The sequence below is a fragment of the Schistocerca cancellata genome, chromosome 7, assembly GCF_023864275.1.
Source record: "Schistocerca cancellata isolate TAMUIC-IGC-003103 chromosome 7, iqSchCanc2.1, whole genome shotgun sequence".
Lineage (NCBI taxonomy): Eukaryota > Metazoa > Arthropoda > Insecta > Orthoptera > Acrididae > Schistocerca > Schistocerca cancellata.
Window position 1 is genome coordinate 553,098,064 of NC_064632.1, and position 23,373 is coordinate 553,121,436.

The 23,373-nt window shown below is 41.7% G+C and overlaps 1 protein-coding gene across 1 annotated transcript in view; it reads right to left on the bottom strand.

Moving 5' to 3' along the window:
- LOC126092032 (solute carrier family 22 member 1-like) overlaps positions 1-23,083 on the bottom strand; it is a 248,150-nt gene extending 225,067 nt beyond the window's left edge. Inside the window, exon 1 of the mRNA XM_049907429.1 lies at positions 22,777-23,083. The gene's annotated coding sequence lies outside the window, so the exon portion shown is untranslated. The remainder of the gene's footprint in view (positions 1-22,776) is intronic.
- Positions 23,084-23,373: the final 290 nt, after the last annotated feature.

Here is a 23,373-nt window from a genome sequence, read left to right on the forward strand (position 1 = left end):
AGTGACACTTGTCCGTTGTCGTTTCCGTTCGGGCCCTAAAGACTACACTGTTGAGCGCCCATAACACCACATCCATCCATCCACTGTAAGCAGTCTCTTTAGTAGATCTGTTGCGCCTTCTAAGTGTTCTGCCAACGAATCGCAGTCTTTTGTTTGCTCTACCCACAACATTATCTACGTGATCGTTCCAATTTAGGTTATTTGTAATCGTAATTCCTAAGTATTTAGTTGAATTTACAGCGTTCAAATTTGTGCGACTTATCGCGTAATCGAAATTTAGTGGATATCTTTTAGTATTCATGTGAATAACTTCACACTTTTCTTTATTCAGGGTCAATTGCTACTTTTCGCACCACACAGATATCTTATCTAAATCATTTTGCAATTCTTTTTGGTCATCAGATGACTTTACAAGACGGTAAATAACAACATCATCTGCAAACAATCTAATAGAGCTATTCAGATTGTCTCCTATGTTGTTAATATGGATCGGTAACATCAGAGGGCCTATAACACTTCCTTGGGGAACGCCGGATATTATTTTTGTTTTAGTCGATGACTTTCCGTCTATTACTACGAACTGTAACCTTTCTGACAGGAAATAACGAATCCAGTCGCACAACTGAGGCGATATTCCATAGGCACACAGTTTGGTTAGATGACGCTTGTGAGGAACGGTGTCGAAAACCATCTGAAAATTTAAAAATATGGAGTCAATTTGAGATCCCCTGTCGATAGCACTGATTACGTCATGAGTATAAAGAGTTAGTTATGTTCCGAAGGAACGATATTTTCTAAATCCGTGCTGACTATGTGTCAGTAAATCGTTTTCTTCGAGGTACTTCATAATGTTGGAATACAGTATATGTTTCAAAACTCTACTGCAAATCGTCATTAGTGATATGGGCCTGTAGTTCAGCGGATTACTCCTATTTCCCTTTTTGGGTATTGGTGTGAATTGAGTGACTTTCCAGTCATTAGGTACGGAACTTTCTGTGAGTGAGCAGTTGTATATAATTGCTAAATATGGAGCTATTGCATCTGCGTACTCTGAAAGGAACCTCACTGGTATACCATCTGGAGGCCTTGCCTTTATTAAGTGATTTAAGCTGCTTTGCGACACCGAGGATATCTACTTCTATGTTTCTCATCTTGGCAGTTGTTCGTGATTGGAATTCAGGAATATTTACTTCTTCTTCTTTGGTGAAGGAGTTTCGGAAAAACGTGTTTAGTAACTCTGCTTTGGTGACACTGTTCAAAATGGTTCAAATGGCTCTGAGCACTATGGGCCTCAACAGCTTAGGTCATAAGTCCCCTGGAACTTAGAACTACTTAAACCTAACTACCCTAAGGACATCACACACATCCATGCCCGAGGCAGGATTCGAACCTGCGACCGTAGCAGTCCCGCGGTTCCGGACTGAAGCGCCAGAACCGCACGGCCACCGCGGCCGGTGGTGACACTGTCATCATGACTTCACCGTTGTTATCGCGTAGTGAAGGTATTGATAGCGTCTTGCCACTGGTGTGCTTTATATATGACCAGAATCTCTATGCGTTCATGACAACCGCACCAGCCACATACTGGATTGCAGGAAAGATTGTCTGTGTTCACCATTGTCACAACATGTGACGTAATACTAAGAATTCTGACCTGTGATGAGATTAATCGTAACTGGAAGTGTGAGACGAAAGTAGTGTCTATCTCCAAATTGTGTTTAATTAGAATACACCAATCAAGCAGTTTCAAACATCTTGGCACTTTATCATTGAGTTGAACGTTGCTGAGCAGCCGCATCCTGATTAGAAATTACTTCTGAAGCAGCTAAAATCCGATTAGCATTTATACAGTATATTAGGTCACAGTCACTTCAAAATCAAAATTAGGCTGCTCTTCCAGTTACAACCCCCCCCCCCCCCTCCATGAACCATGGACCTTGCTGTTGGTGGGGAGGCTTGCGTACCTCAGCGATACAGATAGCCATACCGTAGGTGCAACCACAACAGAGGGGTATTTGTTGGGAGGCCAGACAAACGTGTGGTTCCTGAGGAGGGGCAGCAGCCTTTTCAGTAGTTGTAGGGGCAACAGTCTGGATGATTGACTGAACTGGCCTTGCAACACTAACAAAAACGGCCTTGCTGTACTGGTACTGCGAACGGCTGAAAGCAAGGGGAATCTACGGCCGTAATTTTTCCCGAGGGCATGCAGCTTTACTGTATGGTTAAATGATGATGGCGTCCTCTTGGGTAAAATATTCCGGAGGTAAAATAGTCCCCCATTCGGATCTGCGGGCGGGGACTACTCAGGAGGACATAGTTATCAGGAGAAACAAAACTGGCATTCTACGGATCGGAGCTTCGAATGTCAGATCCCTTAATCGGGCAGGTAGATTAGAAAATTTGAAAGGGAAATGGACAGGTTAAAGTTAGATATAGTGGGAATTAGTTAAGTTCGGTGGCAGGATGAACAAGACTTCTCGTCAGGTGATTATAGGGTTATAAATACAAAATCAAATAGGGGTAACACAGGAGTAGCTTTAAAAGTAGCAGCGCGGGTAAGCTACTATGAACAGCATAGTGCACACAATATTGTATCGGAAACAGACACGAAGCCCACGTCTACCACAGTAGTAAAAGTTTATATGCCAACTAGCTCCGCAGATGACGAAGAGATTGAAGAAATGTATGATGAGATAAAAGAAATTATTCAGATAGTGAAGGGAGACGAAAATTTAATAGTCATGGGTGACTGGAATTCAAGAGTACGAAAAGGGAGAGAAGGAAACATCGTAGGTGAATATGGATTGGGGCTAAGAAATGAAAGAGGAAGCCGCCTCGTAGAATTTTGCGCAGAGCATAACTTAATCATAGCTAACACTTGGTTTAAGAATCATGAAAGAAGGCTGTATATATGGAAGAACCCTGTAGATACTAGAAGGTTTCACACAAATTATATAATGTTTAGACAGAGATTTAGGAACCAGGTTTTAAACTGTAAGACTTTTCCAGGGACAGATGGGGACTATGACCACAATCTGTTGGTTATGAACTGTAGATTAAAACTGAAGAAACTGCAAAAAGGTGGGAATTTAAGGAGATGGGACCTGAATAAACTGAAAGAACCAGAGGTTGTACAGAGTTTCATGGAAAGCATAAGGGAACAACTGACAGGAATGGGGGAAAGAAACACAGTAGAAGAAGAATGGGAAGCTTTGAGGAATGAAATAGTGAAGGCAGCAGAGGATCAGGTAGGTAAAAGGACGAGGGCTAGTAGAAATGCTTGGGTAAGGGAAGAGATATTGAATTTAATTGATGAAAGGAGAAAATATAAAAGTGCAGTAAATGAAGCAGGCAAAAAGGAATACAGACGTCTCGAAAATAAGATCGACAGGAACTGCAAAATGGCTAAGCAGGGATGGCTAGAGGATAAATGTAAGGATGTAGAGGCATATATCACTAGGGGTAAGATAGATACTGCCTACAGGAAAATTAAAGAGACCTTTGGAGGAAAGAGAACCACGTCTATGAATATCAAGAGCTCAAAAGGAAAACCATTTCTAGGCAAAGAAGGGAAAGCAGAAAGGTGGAAGGAATATATGGAGGGTCTATACAAGGGCGATGTACTTGAGGGAAATATTACGGAAACGGAAGAGGAAGTAGATGAAGATTAAATGGGAGATATGATACTGCATGAAGAATTTGACAGGGCACCGAAAGACCTAAGTCGAAAAAAGGCCCCGGGATTAGACAACATTCCATTAGAACTACTGATAGCCTTGGGAGAGCCAACCCTGACAAAACTCTACGATCGGGTGAGCAAGATGTATGACACAGGCGAAATACCCTCGAATATAATAATTCCAGTCCCAAAGAAAGCAGGTGTTGACAGGTATGAAAATGACTGAACTATCAGTTTAATGAGTCACGGCTGCAAAATACTAACACGAATTCTTTACAGATGAATGGAAAAACTGGAAGAAGCCGACCTTGGGGAAGATCACTTTGGATTCTGTAGAAATGTTGGAACACGTGAGGCAATACTGACCCTACGACTTATCTTAGAAGAAAGATAAAGGAAAGGCAAACCTAAATTTCTGGCATTTGTAGACTTAGAGAAAGCTTTTGACAATGTTGATTGGAATACTCTCTTTCAAATTCTGAAGGTGGCAGGGGTAAAATACAGGGAGTGAAAGGCTTTTTACAGTTTGTACAGAAACCAGATGGCAGTTGTATGAGTCGAGGGGCATGAAGGGGAAGCAGTGGTTGGGAATGGAGTGAGTTAGGGTTGTAGCCTATCCACGATGTTATTCAATCCGTATATTGAACAAACAGTAAAGAAAACAGAAGACAAATTTAGGGTAGGAATTAAACTCCATGAAGAAGAAATAAAAATTTTGAGGTTTACCAGTGACATTGTAATTCTGTCAGAGACAGCAAAAGTCCTGGAAGAGAGCTGACTGGAATGGACAATGTCTTGAAAGGAAGATATAAGATGAACATCAACAAAAGCAAAACGAGGATAATGGAATGTAGCCGAATTAAATCAGGTGATGTTTAGGGAATTGGATTAGGAAAGGAGACACTGAAACCTGTAAATGAGTTTTGCTATTTGGGTACAAAATAAATGATGATGGTCGATGTAGAGAGGATACAAAATGTATACTGGCTATTGCAAAGGAAAGCATTTCTGAAGAAAAGAAATTTGTTAACATCGAGCATAGATTTAAGTGTCAGGAAGCCTCTTCTGAAAGTATTTATATGGAGTGTAGCCATGTATGGAAGTGAAACATGGACGATAAATAGGTTAGACAAAAAGGGAATAGAAGCTTTCGAAATGTGGTGCTACAGAAGAATGCTGAAGATTAGATGGGTAGATCACATAACTAACGAGGACTTACTGAATAGAATTAGGGAGATGAGGAATTTGTGGCAAAATGTGACTAGAGGAAGAAATCGGTTGGTAGGACACGTTCTGAGGCATCAAGGTATCACCAATTTAGTATTGGAGGGCAGCGCGGAGGCTAAAAATCATACGTGGAGGCTAAAAATCGTAGAGGAGACCAAGAGATGAATGCACTAAGCAGATTCAGAAGGATGTAGGCTGAAAGTAGTTACTTGGAGATGAAGAAGCTTGCGCAGGACAGAGTAGCATGGAGAGCTGCTTAAAACCAGTCTTTGAACTGAAAAAATGGTTCAAATGGCTGTGAGCACTATGCGACTTGACTTCTGAGGTTATCAGTCGCCCAGAACTTAGAACTAATTAAACCTAACTAACCTAAGGACATCACACACATCCATTCCCGAGGCAGGATTCGAACCTGCGACCGGAGCGGTCGCTCGGCTCCAGACTGTAGCGCCTAGAACCGCACAGCCACTCCGGCCGGCTGGACTGAAGACCACAACAACAATTACATTCCAGTTACTAACAAATGAAGTCACATTAATCGGGAGTGTTTCAAGCCTCTGTTTTGGACTCCATGTTCCCCGCTGTTGCCTCTTGTCAGGGAGAAATTACTTGCACCCCCTCCCCCCCACATGGTGTGTAACTCCTTTGGACCGAAGAAATCAATAGACCCTATGCTTATGTGCTGCCTGTTCCTAGACATGCTTGACGCATTTCCAGGCGCAAATGTAGTATACACCGATGATTCTATGGTCGACAGACGAACCAGTTTTGCCTACACACATGCAAGATCCAGTGAACTATGCTCCCTGCCAACTGGATGCAGCGTATTCATTGGAGAATTAGTCGCCATTGTTCGATCCCTCAGTTGTTGCAGTGGCGAGTCATTCTTAATCAGCAGTGGCTCCTTGAGTAGTGTTCAGATTGTCGACTAGTGCTATCCTCGACACCCACTGTTTCTGACTATCCAGGATCTCCTGTATGACGTTCACCAAACTGGACAGTCAGTCATTATTAAATGGACCTCTGTTCTCATTATGATCTCAGGGAATGATGGTTGACCAAGTTGGCTACCAGGATGCCAATTTTGGAACCGGACCTTCGCTTGACTCTGTGCTGACAACTGTTAGAGGCTTGTACTGTGGACTGGTGTGCCCTGGTTTCCCAAATAAACTGCGAACCACATAGGAGGCCACGACCATGTGGTAGTCTTCTCACAGGGCATTAAGTATCCTCTGTCGGCTTTGCATTGGCGACACTTGGCTGACACACAGCAAAATCCTCTGATGTGAGGTTCCACCCCATTGATGGTGTGGTGCCCATTTCCCAGTGGCCCACACCCCTTTGGATTGCCGTAATTTGGGCACTTTATGGCGAAACCTTAAATTTGCTGACACACTACCTCTGCTGCTTGTCGACAACGTTAAGGCGGCCGATCTGGCTTTACATTTTACCTGTGTACATGGTTTTTACCTTTTGTTCATCTCGTCACCCACCTGAGGGTTTGGAGTGGTGCCCTGTCGCCTGCTCGGGGAAGTGGAAGCACCAGTCATATGCAGAGGGTGTGTCTCCAAATGCAAGGCATGTCCTACAGGCATGCAGGTGCTTTCTGGGTGGGGCCACTCTCCCACTGATTAAGGATTATAAATTTTACATAAGTTATTGGAGACAGGTTTTGAGCCACTAATGGCCATCATCAGTAATTAAGGCATACAAATAACTTCAGTATTGTTTACATTATATTGTGCCTGGTAGTGATACATAAGCTTTATTATAACACAGTTACAGAAAACGGATCTGCCCTGATCATTTTAGTATTACGTGAGGTGACACACCCACGCAAAGTCCTTAGCTGAAGAAGGGTGCGCGATAGTGAGACAACTGTTAGGGATCAAGGGTCAGTGTGGCAGTGGATATCAACATTGAACCCCTCTTCAGTCAGCTGGATGAGGATGAGCACACGTATGGGTTTGTTCCATATGCAGATGCGGTCAGGAAACTGCAGGACCACAGTAGAGAAACAGACAAACGCGGTCCTACATAGAGTGCAGTGGCGATGCAATATCAACATATTCTCATCTGCAGTTAGGGAACGGTGTTGCATTTGTTGTTGTGGCCTTCAGTCTGAAGAAAGGTTTGATGTAGATCTAGATGCTAGCCTATCCTGTGCAAGCCCCATTATCTCTTCATAACTACTGCAGTCAACATCCATTTCCACTTGCTTGTTATATCCGAGCTTTGGTCTTCCTCTACCGTTTTCTGTTCTACCCCTTCCTTCCATGACCAAACTGACGATTTCTTCATGCTTCAAGATATGTCCTATTAGTTGATCCCTTCATTTAGTCAGGTTGTGCCACAAATTTCTTTCCTTCCCAAATTCGATTTAGTACTTCTTAATTATTTATTCGAAGTAATCATCAAATCATCAACAATCTTTTATACCTTCATATTTCTAAACCTAAAATTGTTTTGTGAAGTGCCTATTGTCCATAGTACTCGCGCTATCATCATTTACTTTGCTGCCCAAGTATCAAAACTAATCTAACTAAATGTTGATTTCCTAAAGTAATTCCTCCAGTATTGCCTCATTTGACTACAACTATATCATTTTTACTATGGTTAAATAAATATCGTGTGACTATGGCCTCTCGTCGGGTAGACCGTGATTTTCATGTTATAATCTCTTTTGAAGACACTATTCATTGCATTAAACGGCTCTTCCCAGTTTTTTGGCTTCTCTTACAGAATTACAGTGCCATCAGCAAACCTCAAAATCTTTATTTCTTCTACTTAACCTTTAATTCACTTTCCAATTTTGTCCATGGTTTCCTTTATTGTTTGCTCAGAGTACAAATTGAATAACAGCCTTGTCTCACTCCCTTCTCAACCACTGCTTCCATTTTATACCCTTCACCTCTTATAACTCGTCTCGTTCCCGTAAAAAAAATTTAATAACCTTTCCTTCCCTTTGTTTTATGCCTGTCATTTTCAGAATTTCAAAGCGTGTGGGCCACTCAGCATTGCCAAAAGCTTTCTGTAAATCTAAAAACTGCTAGACGCTTGCCTTTCTTCAAACTATCTTCTACGGTAAATTGTCAGGACAGTATTCCTTGTGCATTTCCACATTTCTTTGAACCAAAACTGATCTCCCCTGAAATCATACCAGTTCCTCCATTCTTCTATAAATAATATGTCTGAGTATTTTGCAGTCATGACTTATTAAACTGATGATCCAGTAAAATTCATACCTGTCAGCACCTGCTTTCTTTGAAATTGAAATTGTTACATTCCGCTTGAAGTGTAAGTTTATCGCAATTGTCTTATATAACTGCCAGACAAAATACGTGTAGCACCCACAACACAAGGGCTGACATTAATTTAACGATCCTCCTGAGTTAACTAGAATATGCTTAACAAAATTGCTCAACTACTTGCAAAGGGAAAGAATGATTGGCGATTGGAATATAAATGGAATTAAGGCTTTTCAGTCCCTTCTGCAGGGACTCTGTGCATCTACAAATTGCGAGAAATAACTTTCCCCCAGAAAAACGGTGCCAGAAAATAGTACTTCGCAATCGTTGCAGTCATCTCGGCAAAATACTTATAAGTGGAAATGGTTGAAATCTTAAATTCAGATCCACAAAGCATCAACTGGAGCGGAGAGGTAAAAGACACATGGAGGAATTCAACAGGTGCATCCACACTGGACAATCTTGGTGTAAGTGTTAATGAGCCTATGTCTTGTACAGCTCTCAGAAACTCTGATAGAAGGAGAGAGTCAGACATTGTGTATCAACTACTCGATACTCAATGCTAGGATCAGTAACAAATGCCTTCAACGCATTTTGGACACTAGTAGTCAGATCTCTGTGAGTCACCAAAGTATCTTTAACATGAGCAATAAGAAATACTTGCTGCTACTTTAGAATGAGAGTATGTGGGGCAGTGAACGAAAACAGGTTTAATGTAAAGAAGCAGACCAGAAGTCAAACTGAATGCCAGTCTCATTTATTACATGGAAATTTCCTTGTCGACCCATTCCTAACAGTCAGGGCAATCTTAGGCTGGGATTTTCTGAACCAGTACCAAATGGCAATACATCTGACCAAGACATTTGTCTTGCTCAAAATGGAGAGCAGTGACGTCAAACTGGAATTTGATGAGTACATAAGCAAGAGCTATGGAAAAGTAATCACTTCGTCTTGTGGTCAGAAATTATTTGAACATAGATGTGTGCGATTAGAGGCGCAGTTCTGAGGAAATACACTGGGAGACTGAGGATAAATTAGTAATATTGAGTCACTCAGTAAGAGGAACAAACTGGATATATGAAATTCTCTTGCAGGGGAGTTCCCAGAGACCCCAGGCATCACTGGAAATTTCATGTACACTTTCACAGTGGAAGAATACCAGCAATTGTTTGTCCATCCACTTTCTATACCTCTCATTTAAAAAGAACAATATTAGAATGAAAAACCATCGATGCTAGATCAAGATATTAATGAAGAATCATCGACTTCATATAAGAGTCTCCTTCTTTGTCTCCCTAAAAAGGATGGATTTATGCCATTAGTACTTGATTGCTTAATGCCATTATGGAAACGGAGACAGTTACACCGAAAACCGCTGATGATCTCCTATATCGATTTCATGGCGTGCTGTGCATATACTCACATCTTTAGACCTTATAAATAGTTACTGGCAGGTGGAGCTACATTTGATGTGCCACCATTACACAGAATTTTTGTGTTACAGACAGCGCTATCAGTTCCAGAAGCTACCATTGAGCTCAAACAAACTGTAAGCCACATTCAATAGGGGGTTAACACCATGATTCCCAGCGCACTGAAGAAAAAGATGATGCTTTGCGTCAATGATGAGTTAATAGCGGATGAATCGCGGGAAACTCTAAATGCAGCTTCAGACATGTTGTTAAATTGAAGACCATGGAGTAACTAGTAAATCTAATAGAATCAGAGTTTGGCCACAAGGAAATTAATTTCCTGGGACACATCATTCCATCAGAAGTTATCTGCTTCACCCCAAAAATTGGAAGCTATCAAATGCTGCCTATACCGAACACAAGCGACAGATATGTGAATTTGCAGGGCTGACAAAAATGTACAAAAGTTTTGTCAATAAATTCCTTACGACTCTACAGCTGTGCCATTTGGCAGAGATTAATGTGTCTTGGGAGTGGAATAATCAGGGACAGCAGGAATTTCAGACTCTTAAAGAAGCTTTGCTGTACATTTCCATATTATTCCAGCCTGATCTAGGCAAGGAACTCTACCTGTCTTCAGATTCCTCACGGACTGGGTAAGGAACAGATTTGTTTCAGAAAATGGAGACACTGCGAAAATTTGGATAAATCTGAGCGAAATTATTTTATAATGGATTTAGGAACAATGTCAATCATCCAGGATGTCACAAAATCTCATTACTATCTCTTTGGCAGACCACAAGAATTTACAGCAACACAAAGAGTTCTGATTTCTGATGATGGCCAGGTTGACACTTGGGCATCTTGTCATCTGGGCATTTCACTTGCAGGAATACCGGTACAGAGTAGTCTAAGTTTCGGGGAAGGGTAATGTTGTCACTGATGCATTATCTTGGGCACTGTCTGGTTTAACCCGACAACTGAGACTATGAACTGAGAGAGACAAATTTTGGTATTATGTACTTAAGGCAGGTAAGTTTTGAAAATTTTGTTGGTGCAGCTCTCTCAGATATTATGCATGAACAAGATAAAAATCCCATCCTGAAAGGTACCAAAATGCATGGGCGAGATAAAAGTTAGACAAGTATTATTTCGTGAGTAATGTAAATCTGTTTAGGTGGACCAATCTGGGTGACAATGAGTGAGTGATGTGTGTGCCTAAATAGTTCATCAACAAACTAATTTGATACACCCACCTCAGTTATGCTCACTTTAGGTCTCGTAAATTTTATATGAAAATAAGGGACTATATACATTTCAACAGTAAGGAGAAATGGATAACAAAGATGCTTGTTATGTGTGGGATCTATCAAAAGGCCAAACCATCCACAGTGACTCCCCATAGTTCATTATTAAATATAGTGCCCAACAGGCTGTGGGAACTCGCTATTACACACTTGTTTGGTTCGTTGCCCCATACATGGAAAGGATTTCAATATTCACTCATAGCAATGGAACATACCTCTAAGTTTGTAAATTTACCACATTACGTAGTGCCATAGTGTAGTCAGTGACTGAAGCTTTTGCCAACCAGTTTTTGAATGGATAATGTGTCACAGTTCCATACGTGTCAGTGGCAAGGGCTGATGCAATAGATGGGATAGTTTATATTTCTAGATATCATCCTGCTTCCAACCCAGTGGTGAGACTGATGAAAGATCTGTACTGCAGCAGACAACATCAAATTTGGAACATCTTTCAAGATGGTTTCCAAAATGTGTTCAACGAAACGCCCAAGAGTCAACTGGTATGACACTTAAGCTTGGCACAAGGAATCAATGACCCACTAACAGGATTAGATAATTGCTGAATTTTCTACCTATTGGTCACAGCAGGCATATGAAAACAATTGAGAATCAAAGAGTGAGCTAAAAGTAGTGGAGATAAGTAAAAGGGTGCATTGTGCAAAACTGATCTGTCAGTTGAGGACAAAGTGTTAGTAAAGTCTCACCATCTATAAAAAAAACATAAATAACTATGCACTAAATTTTTCCTTGTTTACTGCAAACTATTCTGTATAAGGAGAATGCTTCATGGCAACATTGTTGAACTAGACACGATTAGAACCATAAGGTCAGTATCATATTTATGAGTCTAAGAAATTTACGTAATAACAGATGAGTACTGATTCTGTCTGAGATATTATAACAAATTACTTTGTTTCAGTTTTCTTGTCAATGTGTGCATGTAATTTGTTTGTTGTTAGGTATAATAATCTCAAAGTTAGTTGATATGTGAATTATGTAATATTTGCATCTACTCATTAACGCTTATCTTGTTATGAGTTCATTTTTGGGAAGGAAGAACACGGATCGGTCACAAACAGTGTGTATTTTATTGCAGATCGATTGCAACTATAGAATAGGCACCAACAGTACTTAAAATACCTGGTGTGGTCATATTGGCATGAAGTTTAGGCACATATAGACCACAATTTGAGTACAAAAATGAAAAAAGCAATCATTAAAAAAGATGCGGCCAGTGGAACCAAAGTGGTTCAAGCCTAACACAAAATTCAAAATTCATTTTTTAGTGGAATGCACGGGGAAGGTTTCTGTTGTATCATTTTCTCATGAATATAGATTTGTTGGATCATGAAAGGCTAGTGCGTCACATGAGCCAAAGAGGAAAAGATCACATAAATGTAACATGAAAATAAGGATTCTGTATATTTCAGTGGTTTGGAGAAACAGATAAGAAACGTACTTGCTATCTGTGGGCCCTGTGAAAAGCCCAAGCCACCCACAGTGACTTGCCATGGAACGATATTATAAAATTACATAAATATAAATAAAACGAAGTTCAGATACTGCTGCAAAGAAAAGTCTTATAGTTTTGACGTGTACAGTAGGTATTTTTGATGCCACAGCTATTGAGTAGCGTTGTGATGGTTGTTGTAATGTCTCTTAGTAAAAGACATATTATGTGATAAAGAGAAAAACATGGTGTATCATATTTTGTTATTGTATAAAATTATGTACTTTTTTTTATTATTTATGTTAGATAATATCTGTGTCGGCGAGTAATGAAACCGCCACAGACGATAAATATCAAACAAAGATGAGAATATGTGACTAGTATAAATAATACATAACGAACATTAATTTCTCTGTCTTCTTCTTGGAGTTACGTGAGAAGGATAGCCTGTGACGTGATATTGTATGCTAGCGTAGCATTCTTTTGTCAAGTTTGTAAGAGGGACGCCATTAGGCAAAATTGTTAAAAAGGTGTGTACTACTCAAATTGTTTAAATGTTTGAATAGAGTTACTTAGTGAAACCTTGCATTATGATTCATGTCAAGCTTGCCTGGTATTTTATCCCATCCCTTTAAGACATTTTCAGTTGTTTAAATATTATTCATGGTGCAGAACGGCGCTACGAACGAGCCAGCCGCTGACGCGGTTAATTTAAATTGCAGTAAATGAAACCTATCATACCGCAAAGAAGCGGTCAGGTAATAGTGAAGTAAAAAATTATTTATTTCAGCTTTCGAAGTTGCAGAGCAGAGCAGCAGATTTTATGTGTTTTACAGGCTGACGCGGGCTGCTGATAATATAATACTAATAGTGAAAAGAGATAATTTATTTTCATCACATGAAAGAAATCTTGCTGTGCGTAGTTCTGGTCTGGCAACCTTATAGTAAAAACATTATTTTTCTCTGATAATAGTCTCATGTTCTCGGGTTAGCTGTGGTACTTATTGTTGTTTTACTATTAACAAAAATCCACTGCAAAATTATGATGCTGAACAATCATTGCGTACTATAACTGCTTTAATAGAAAGCCAGATACAGAACAATAGGAACATAATACATTTTCTTGTGTTGAAAATTAGTGATCCAAAGAAAGGCATAGCACAGCACCGCTAAAAGGTATTTCGAGTCTCTCTTCGTAGTAACATATCTCATTTAATAAATGAGTTGTTACGCGAATAATAATAATAAGAATAAGAAAAGAAAAAACAAAGCAAATAAATAAATAAAAAAGAGAAGCGAGAGAAGTGAAATTGTGTGTTGAAGTTCCCAGCTCCTAGGACAGCGCTTTGCCTGTGGCGATGTAGCATTGTAAACAGAGGCATATGTCTGCCAGAGTGAGTGCATAAATAGACACTACGATCTGTGCAGTTTTGTTTCTTACTCAGATACTGTGTCGTCCGAACAACACACAGCAGGGGCAAAAGAATCACAGGCGCCAAGACGCGAGCTGGTGCCAGTGCCATAGAGACTCGACACTTGCGCGAGGTCCACCAGCGTCATGGGCGGCGCTGAGGATGAAGATACCGACTTCGCCTCGGCCAATAGCCGCCCGAGTACAATCCGCCAGTGACAGGAGGACAATGGACGGAAGCCTACTCGGAAGGTAGAAGAGCAGCTCTCGCACACGTGGTTGCAGATAATCGTCTAGGACTGACTTACACAGGGAAAGTCGTTACTGAAATCTTAGAAGTGAACAGACAGTTATTGTAAATTGCGTTTGCTACATACTGCGAAGTTAACCCACGATTATTTGCGCTTAGCCATTGAGGGCCTTTTTGTGTTATATTACATGCAGTGTTGCAGACTTCAGTATTCAACAAGTCACAAAGTTAAGTAAACCTTTTAACTCATTTGTGTGACTTTGTCACTAATTTGTTGGAGTGTTGTAGAACCTACATCCTCCTATCCTGTTACCTGACCCCGAGGCTTAGTTGTGTAATAATTGTCTCAGCGGCGTACTGCACCAGAAACTGTTTTGCGAATTTACAAACTCGGCCTGCTATAACAACAGTGGCAACTCGGCCTGCACGGCAGTAGCGACGAGGCGTTTACAAAATTGGCAATGAGGGTTTACAAAATCAGAGATGTTTTGATTGTTTGCTATCACTAGTAGAAATGACGTGATGGAGAAAACACCAAGTCAGCAGTGGGTATTAATGTCGGACAAACCATAATCGATGATGTGATGTGAGAAAGGAGTATCGAGACGACCGATAGGGAATGGAGTGAGGATGGAAAGTATACAAATGCAGGGGTTTGCCACAAGAGATTACCAAGACAGGATACGTCAGGTACTGGATGAAGATAATGAGAGTAAGCTGACACCCCTGGTACTAAGTTGGGTAAGAACATATATATCATGGTGTGTTATCATGGATACGCTGGAATATGTTAATTTGCCCGCATCTCGTGGTCGTGCGGTAGCGTTCTCGCTTCCCACGCCCGGGTTCCCGGGTTCGATTCCCGGCGGGGTCAGGGATTTTCTCTGCCTCGTGATGGCTGGGTGTTGTGTGCTGTCCTTAGGTTAGTTAGGTTTAAGTAGTTCTAAGTTCTAGGGGACTGATGACCATAGATGTTAAGTCCCATAGTGCTCAGAGGCATTTTTTTTGAATATGTTATTTTATATTGTTTTCAGATTCAAATCTAAGGAAAGCCAAAGAAATGGGTAACAGTTATTTCGCCAAGTGCTATACAGCCTTTTGTTAAGTTTCAGAGAACCGTTTGACCATGATCAGTGGATGCTATAATTTCCAAATGAAGTGCCAAATTCTTTATTCAGGTGTCCTTAGCGTTTGGATGTGTCAGGACAATGAAAAGAAGGTGGTATGGAGTAGTTTGTAGGGCCACAGTAGAGTTGTGGATGTTGAGAGAATTGCGAATAACACCGCAGATGCAGTTGTAGAAGTTTTGTTTGGCCAGTGGAGTATGGTTTTAAATCATTTTCGTCCTTATTGAACCAAAATGTGCCTGTATCGGCAGATATCCCATAGTAAAATGTGTTGAGTGCATGTATGCAGGTAGAGTAGCTAATGACTTGAAAGGGTGTGGTCACTTTAGAATAACTGACTGACCTGCACTGATCAGCCAGAACACATTATGACCACCGACCTACTATCTACAGAAACCCGCCCAGGCGACGGCAGCATCACCTGACGAGGAATGACTGCTGGTCATACGTGAACGGTGCGTATAGTATCAGTGAGCGTGCTGTCCGTGTGTAGAATGGAGAAGGCATGAGATGTACCTGAGTTTGACTGAGGGCAGATTGTGATGGCCTGGAGGTTCAGCATGAGCATTTCGGAAACTGCACGACTTGTCTGGTGTTTGAGGAGTGTTGCCATCAGTGTCTTCAACATTTCGTCAAACAAAGGTGAAACAACATCCAGATGCCGTAGGATTGGGTGGCTACTAGAGATGGGCAAAACTGTTCTTTTCAGAGATCGGATCAGAACTGGTCACTCCCTGAAATGAATTAGCTCTTTTTCATGACTCACCACTCATTTACAATAGAAAATAAATGGAAGGCACATTGCCCTTTAAACTTGGTTTATTTCAGTACTATACCTGTATTTTGATCTTATTTGATCCTATTTTGAAGTAACACAGATAATGAGTACGAATTTTGTTTTGTTTATTGAAATTTCCACGATATGACAAAAGTTTTTGATTATTGATTTATTTTGCACTATCGTGGTTTTTTGGGTGATCGGTAAATGTTGTAACTTGAGATTTACATTAACAATATATTTGGCTATAATGTATTAAAATTTCATTAACCTCATACAAATACATCGCAAGCCATATATTTTTAAAGTGAACGTTTCCTTCCGAAGACGCCTAAAATCGCAAAATCCGTACCAGAATAAGAAAAAAAAATATAAATTTGACTGTAAAACGAAAGTGCTGCATATAGCCTTACGCAGAATAAAACAAGGAAAATATTGGTGTATCACATTTTGTGATACGTTTATCGGTTCGCTCGTGATTAAAGCGTAAATTCGAGTGTCCATAATAAAAATCCTATAGTAAGAGGAGTCGTCAGGAACCTAATCTGATCAGTTTAAACAAATAAAAATAAAATAAAAACAAATGATGTATACATAACATAATAATGTAATATATGTAGCGGTATTACTACGAAGAACAATATCCAGTAGAGACGAACTCCGATGCAGAAGCACTGAGTCGAGCAGGTCGAGCCGCGAGCTGTATTACTGCGTGAGCTAAGACCGCAGAGACCAGAGTGACACCTGAATTGCTTTGCTCAACGCTCTGGCTAGAGTCGAGAACGGTGGGGTGAGCGTTGAGCGGGCGAGTTCCGAGGGTGGGGGGAGCGGTGAACGGCCACCACTCACCCGCTCCGAGACAAATCGTCCGTTCCCTTGCGAGCAGGTTGTTGCAACTAGTTCCTATGTTATCCGCTAGTTGGCTCTCTGTCCTGTTGCTCGCATCAACTGCCCAGAGGGCAGGACGTGCGACTGAAACGATCGCCGACAGAGTGCGATGCGAAGTTAAGCTGCGCCAGACACTGCACGCGGCAGACGACGCACAGAGACGGCACGGCATATGTGAAACACAAAATCCAATGGGGCACTGCACAATGCAGGCAGCCAAGGTAGAAGTAGGGCAGAGGCCGGCGCTGGCTGTGTTGTGTGGTGTGCACTGTGCTGTGACCAGCAGAGGCGCTGCTGATATGCTCCGTCTCTCTCTCTCTCTCTCTCTCTCTCTCTCTCTCTCTCTCTCTGCCGTGGGAAACGTTTGGAGCTACCGTTCTTTTTTTCTGAATCACTGATTGTTCTATCCTTTGAAAGACTCAACTCTATGAATCAGTTCAAGAGCGCATTTCCCATCTCTAGTGGCTACCCCTCATTACAGATGTCTGATGTTGTAGGCTGGGCAGACGAAACGGGACAGATGGCGAACTGTGGCGGAACTAACATCAGACTGGGCAGAGTACAAGTGCGTCTGAACACACAGTGCACCAGACACTCCTAACAAGGGGCCTCCACAGCCGATGTCCCATGCATGTTCCAATGTTAACACCACAACATCGGCAACTACGAGTGAAATGGGCACATGACATCGGCGCTGAACTTTGGTGCAGTGGCAGAGCGTTGCATGCTCTGATGAATCCCGATACCTTCTTCAGCATGCCGATGGGAGGCCGCGAATCTGTCGTCTTGTAGGAGAACAGCTCCTGGACACCCGTACAGTGGGACAGAGACAAGACCTGGCGGCAGCTCCATTGTGCTCTGGGGCACATTCACATGGGCGTCCATCGGTCCAGTGGAGTTCGTGCAAGGTGCCATGATGGTCAAGGAGTATCGTTAACTGGTTGCAGACCACATACATCCCTTCATGACGATCATGTTTCCCAATGGTAGTGGCATGGATGACAGATGTTTTTGAACTTCCATAATGGTGACACTAGGCAATCTTTGTATGGTGTTGAAGTGGAAAGAAACTCATACAGAACAGTCTTGTCTGATAGAAATGGTTTTACAACATGTCCAGGAGCTTGAACTGCGACCTGTAGTTTCCTGAAGTGGACCAAACGAATTGTGGTGTAAATATCGCATTGTGAAACTCTTTGGTAGTAATAATTTGTATCATTATGGGAGAGGATGCTTACTAGAAATTAGTTGCTACCAGTGACTCATGAACACAAGGCATTCCTCGGAGATATTAAACTTAGTCAAGGTGACGTTTCTTCTGCTGATGCACTGTAGCGACCACATAAACATTGTCGATTATCTGGAAGTGCATCAAAGTGTGAAGGTTGTCATGGACGCTGCGAGTCATTTCAGAGAAACGTAAGGCTATCAGGGTCTAGGAGAAATCAGTCAATAGAATAGCGGAAAGCAGTCTGAAGAGAGCTGTTCTGAGTACATGGAGATGGTGCGAGTGGAGCTGAACTACACTCATGCTCATAAATTAAGGATAATGCTGATACATGGTGAAACAATGCTGTCGTGGGCGGTTATCGGGTTTAAATCACCTCGGGGTATGACCATGTGGTGCATTTGACCTGCAGTCGTCGCACGGTGGGGCTGGCAGCAGTCCACATACGCAGATGTGTGTTGGTGCATGTCAGAGTATGGTGCAGACGTTTTCAGACGTGCTAATGGAGACTGTGTTGAAAAAGGCTCAAAGAACACATATTGATGACGTTATGAGGGGTAGAATACTAGGGCGACTGGAGGCTGATCAAACACAGCAGGTCGTAGCACGAGCCCTCCATGTGTCACGAAGTGTGATCTGAAGATTATGGCAACGATTCCAGCAGACAAGAAACGTGTTCAGGCGCTACAGTACGAGATGTCCACAGTGTACAACACCACAACAAGACCGATATCTCACCATCACTGCCCACCACAGCCACGGAGTACTGCAGGTAGCCTTGCTCTGGACCTTACCGCAGCCACTGGAACAGTTGTCTCCAGACACACAGTCTACAGACGACTGAACAAACGTGCTTTATTTGCCCGGAGACCTGCAAGGTGCATTCCACTGACCCCTGGTCACAGGACAGCCGGTAAAGCCAGGTGTCAAAAACACAGTACGTGGTCATTGGAACAGTGGTCCCAGGTATGTTTACAGACGAGTCCAGGTATAGTCTGAACAGTGATTCTCGCCGGGTTTTCATCTGGCGTAAACTAGGAACCAGATGCCAACCTCTTAATGTCCTTGGAAGGGGCTTGTATGGAGGTTGTGGTCTGATGGTGTCAGGGGGGGGGGGGATTATGATTGGTGCACGTACACCCATCCATGTCTTTGACAGAGGAACTGTAACACGTCAGGTGTATCGGGACGTCATTTTGCACCAGTATGTCCGCCTTTTTAGAGGTGCAGTGGGTCCCACCTTCCTCCTGGTGGATGATAACGCACGGCCTCACCGAGCTGCCATCGTGGAGGAGCATATTGAAACAGAAGATATCAGGCGAATGGAGTGCCCTGCCTGTTCTCCAGACCTAAACCCCATCGACCACGTCTGGGATGCTCTCGGTCGACGTATAGCTGCACGTCTTCAAACCCCTACGACACTTTAGGAGCTCTGACAGGCACTGGTGTAAGAATAGGAGGCTATACCCCAGCAGCTGCTCGACCACTGATCCAGAGTATGCCTACCCGTTGTGCGGCCTGTGTACATGTGCATGGTGATCATATCCCATGTTGATGTCGGGGTACATGCGCAGTAAACAGTGGCGTTTTGTAGCACATGTGTTTCAGGACGGTTTTTTCAACTTATCACCAATACCGTGGACTTAAAGATCTGTGTCGTGTTTGTTCCTTGCGTGTCTATACTATTAGCGGCAGTTTTGTGTAGTGCCACGTTGCGTAGCACCACATTCTGCAATTATCCTTAATTTATGAGCATGAGTGTAGATGGATGTCAATTAAGCCTCGTTTTTCAGTGTAACCACTCCACCCATGCCCATACTGCACGTATTTCTAGAATAAATGTATTATACTGTTCCACGCTTACCAATAGCATTTTCCATCACTTTCTCTCAAGTGTTACAATTATAGTATGATGAATAAATTAAGGAAGTGAACCTCACTCTAAAATCAGTGCCTTGTGTGTTTTTTTTGTATTATTATCTATGTGTTATTTGCAAGTAGTTAAGGTCTTAATAATGCCAGTATTCTCATGTGAATGATCGTAGAAGTGTTAAGAATCACATTTTTCATTTTTCTTATTGTATGTGAGCTTTTGATTCTGTACCTCTATACTATCTGTCCCTGTAAATACCAATTTCCTACCACCTCTCATTTCCTGTTTGTTTCCTCTTGTATATGTGCATATGAGTATGCCTTGTGTTATCAATTGAACCTATTAACTGTTCCCTAAGTATTTCACTTGACAGTGACAATGAACCAACATCGTTTTAATTGTGATTTATATTACTTTGTCACTGCTGTCATGACGATTAGTGCCATTCCTTTATTAATGTTCGAACAGAGAGTTCTGTGCATAAGCTATGCTAATATATAGCGTTAATCTTAAAGTATTTGATTGCTAGTTTTCTTCTCCAATACAGCTACACAATGTTAGTTTGCAATAAATCCACATACCTGTGTTGAATTTTGTCTATGTCAGCCACGAGGGAACCCTTTGATTGTCGCTTAACTTATTAGCTTTTTAATTATCCTCATACATAGGTGGTTAACAGTATGTAAATTTTAATTGTGTCAGTGCTAATGCTTACTTGATTTGATTACCAATGTGAAATTTAATTGTCTCATTGCTTAATGGTGACTGATTTCATAGCAACTGTCCCCAATTTAAGTTGCAATTGCGTTATTGCTGTATACTGTACATGTATTATCACTTTTGTGTCTTCTGTATCGGTCTGCGTAGAAAAAGTTTGTTTTCCTAATTTTTTTGTGTATGTTTATTGGTAAATTTATCAGGAGTTAGAGACGTCTCCTGTAAAACGAAAATTTTGTGTCACTGTTTCTTAAATGTTTCTTAAACATCCGGAAAAATTTCATGGTATGAGCAAATTGATAATTGCATTAACATCATCAGCAACTTCTCTGATTGTGCTTCGGCTATCGTTCACGATCATTTCTTTCATTTTTTCCACGATTTCAGCGATTCATGATGGGATGGAAGATCCAGGGTGCTGGTGAATTACAGCGGCTTCACGGTCTTCTGAATGCTAAAATTACTCGTAAGCTCTTATTTTACTCAAAGTAGACCCACCAAAATGAATATGTAACGTTTATAATACTAGCTGTAATTTTTTCCGTGCCTATAATAGATTTGTAACACAAATTCTCTGGTCCACTTTTATACAAAATAAATAATCGCCGATACTACCAAAACCCAAAACACGCAAGTAACCTGTTTGAGAGCTGACAACAGGCTAACTAACGTGGCTCACACTGCATAGATACTTTTCAGACGTGTTCAGCAACACAGCAACGAGAACTTAGCGAGACTCGGACTAAAGGAGACCTCACACGATCATGATCATATAATTGCACAATATTTATTTCCGGCATTTATTTGCGGAACGCGACATATCGACACTCAACTATGTAGAATTCGCATGTATTGCGATTGCAGGCGCTACATTTTGCAAACAGAAAAACAAGAGGAAGCGGCAATGGGCGAAAAAGTGGTTTGTTAGGCGCCCTACACGCTGTCGTTCTAACATGCTAAGATAACTTGCAATAGAGCGAGACAACGGTCGGAATGTTTTAAGAATGAACGAAGAACCTTTCAACGAATTGGTGAACGTCGATACACGTTATCTACACAGTAAAAATAAAAAGAAAAATAAAAAAATAAAACTGTTCATATACTCGTCCGATTTCCCTTTTCGCAAAGTCGGAATCGAGTTGTATAAACCTCAAACTATAAGATACATTATTGTGCACGATTGGTAGGTGGCGCTGAGACGAACATATGTAAGCAATATTCAGTCTTATTTCCCTGCACGTAACCACTTTCGTCGAATATTTCTACAGCGAATTACTGAAAAATATTAAATACGGGATCAAACTGCTCTCCGAGCCCCTTTCAATAAATGACTCATGTGTCTTTCCCTATGCATTCATGTTATATGGCCATGTTATATGGTGTTTACATGTCAGGCACTGCCGAGATTGCAGAATGTCACACTTACGTAGTTTAATATATTAATGCTCTGCAGCAAGAAACAGCTTTGCAGTCTCCTCCTATATATTACACAGACCGTCAATACCGCTCTCAGATGCCAATATTATTGCACAATACTCGGTAATGCTCAGTAAATATAGAACTTACAAAGGCCCCTTAACAAAACACGTTTAATTACAATACACAATTCACGTTACTTTTCGAACACACCTCCTATATAACCTCCACCTTGCCTAAAGCAGGGCTGGCAATCACGTCCTCTTGTTAATGATAGAAAACACTAAAATAAAGATAGGTGATTTAAGAACAAATGTCAGTTTACTGGCGTAAGCAGTAAGTTATCTCGCCACTGAGAACAGAGAGAAATTAATAACATATGGTGTCAAGCAGTTTGCTGCATATGCACACAAGGAGTTTACTGGCTCAATTAAAAACAGAGAAGCGGAAAACGACTGTTGCAAAGACTTACCTAATACACAATTCATGTTACTTTTCGAACACACCTCCTATATAACCTCCACCTTGCCTAAAGCAGGGCTGGCAATCACGTCCTCTTGTTAATGATAGAAAACACTAAAATAAAGCTAGGTGATATAAGAACAAATGTCAGTTTACTGGCATAAGCAGTAAGTTATCTCGCCACTGAGAACAGAGAGAAATTAATAACATATGGTGTCAAGCACATTGCTGCATATGCAGACAAGGAGTTTATTGGCTCAATTAAAAACAGAGAAGCGGGAAAGGACTGTTGCAAAGACTTACCTCTTATTGTTGACACGACAGCACTCACACAAGTCGAATGTAGCGACGCCGAAAGCCTGCAACAATGAGGCTCAGCCGCCTATGCGTGAACGCGGCTGCATCACGCGGCCTGTTACTGGCACGACACTCGCGCTAAAGCACGCGTTTAATGGCCGAAACGGGTGGGGCGTTTTCCCCAGGCACGCAATTCCAGCTCCCTCCAATTTTTCTCGTTTCTGTCGGTGGCTGAAAAACAAAGGACAGACGGCGCCGTTGCGTCAGCGGCTGACGAGTTGTAATTGGCGCGCAGCGCTGTGGCTGCTACTCTGTCGGCCGCCACAGATACACTGCACGGGCCTCTCAGCTGCTGCCTGACACAGACACACACACACACACACACGTTGCCCCACCAGACTGCCCGAACGCTTCGCCCTACAAGTCACTGGCGCACACGAGATACACGTTAGGCAGGTGTGACATAACCCAAGAAAAAATATCATAGTTTTGTTTTATTTCGTCTTTCTGTGCTCCGTATTTCACTTATCTCTCTCATCAGCACGAATTTTCTCGCGGTGTCGTAAACGCTTCTGTGGAGTGTACACTGTAACCCACATCCCG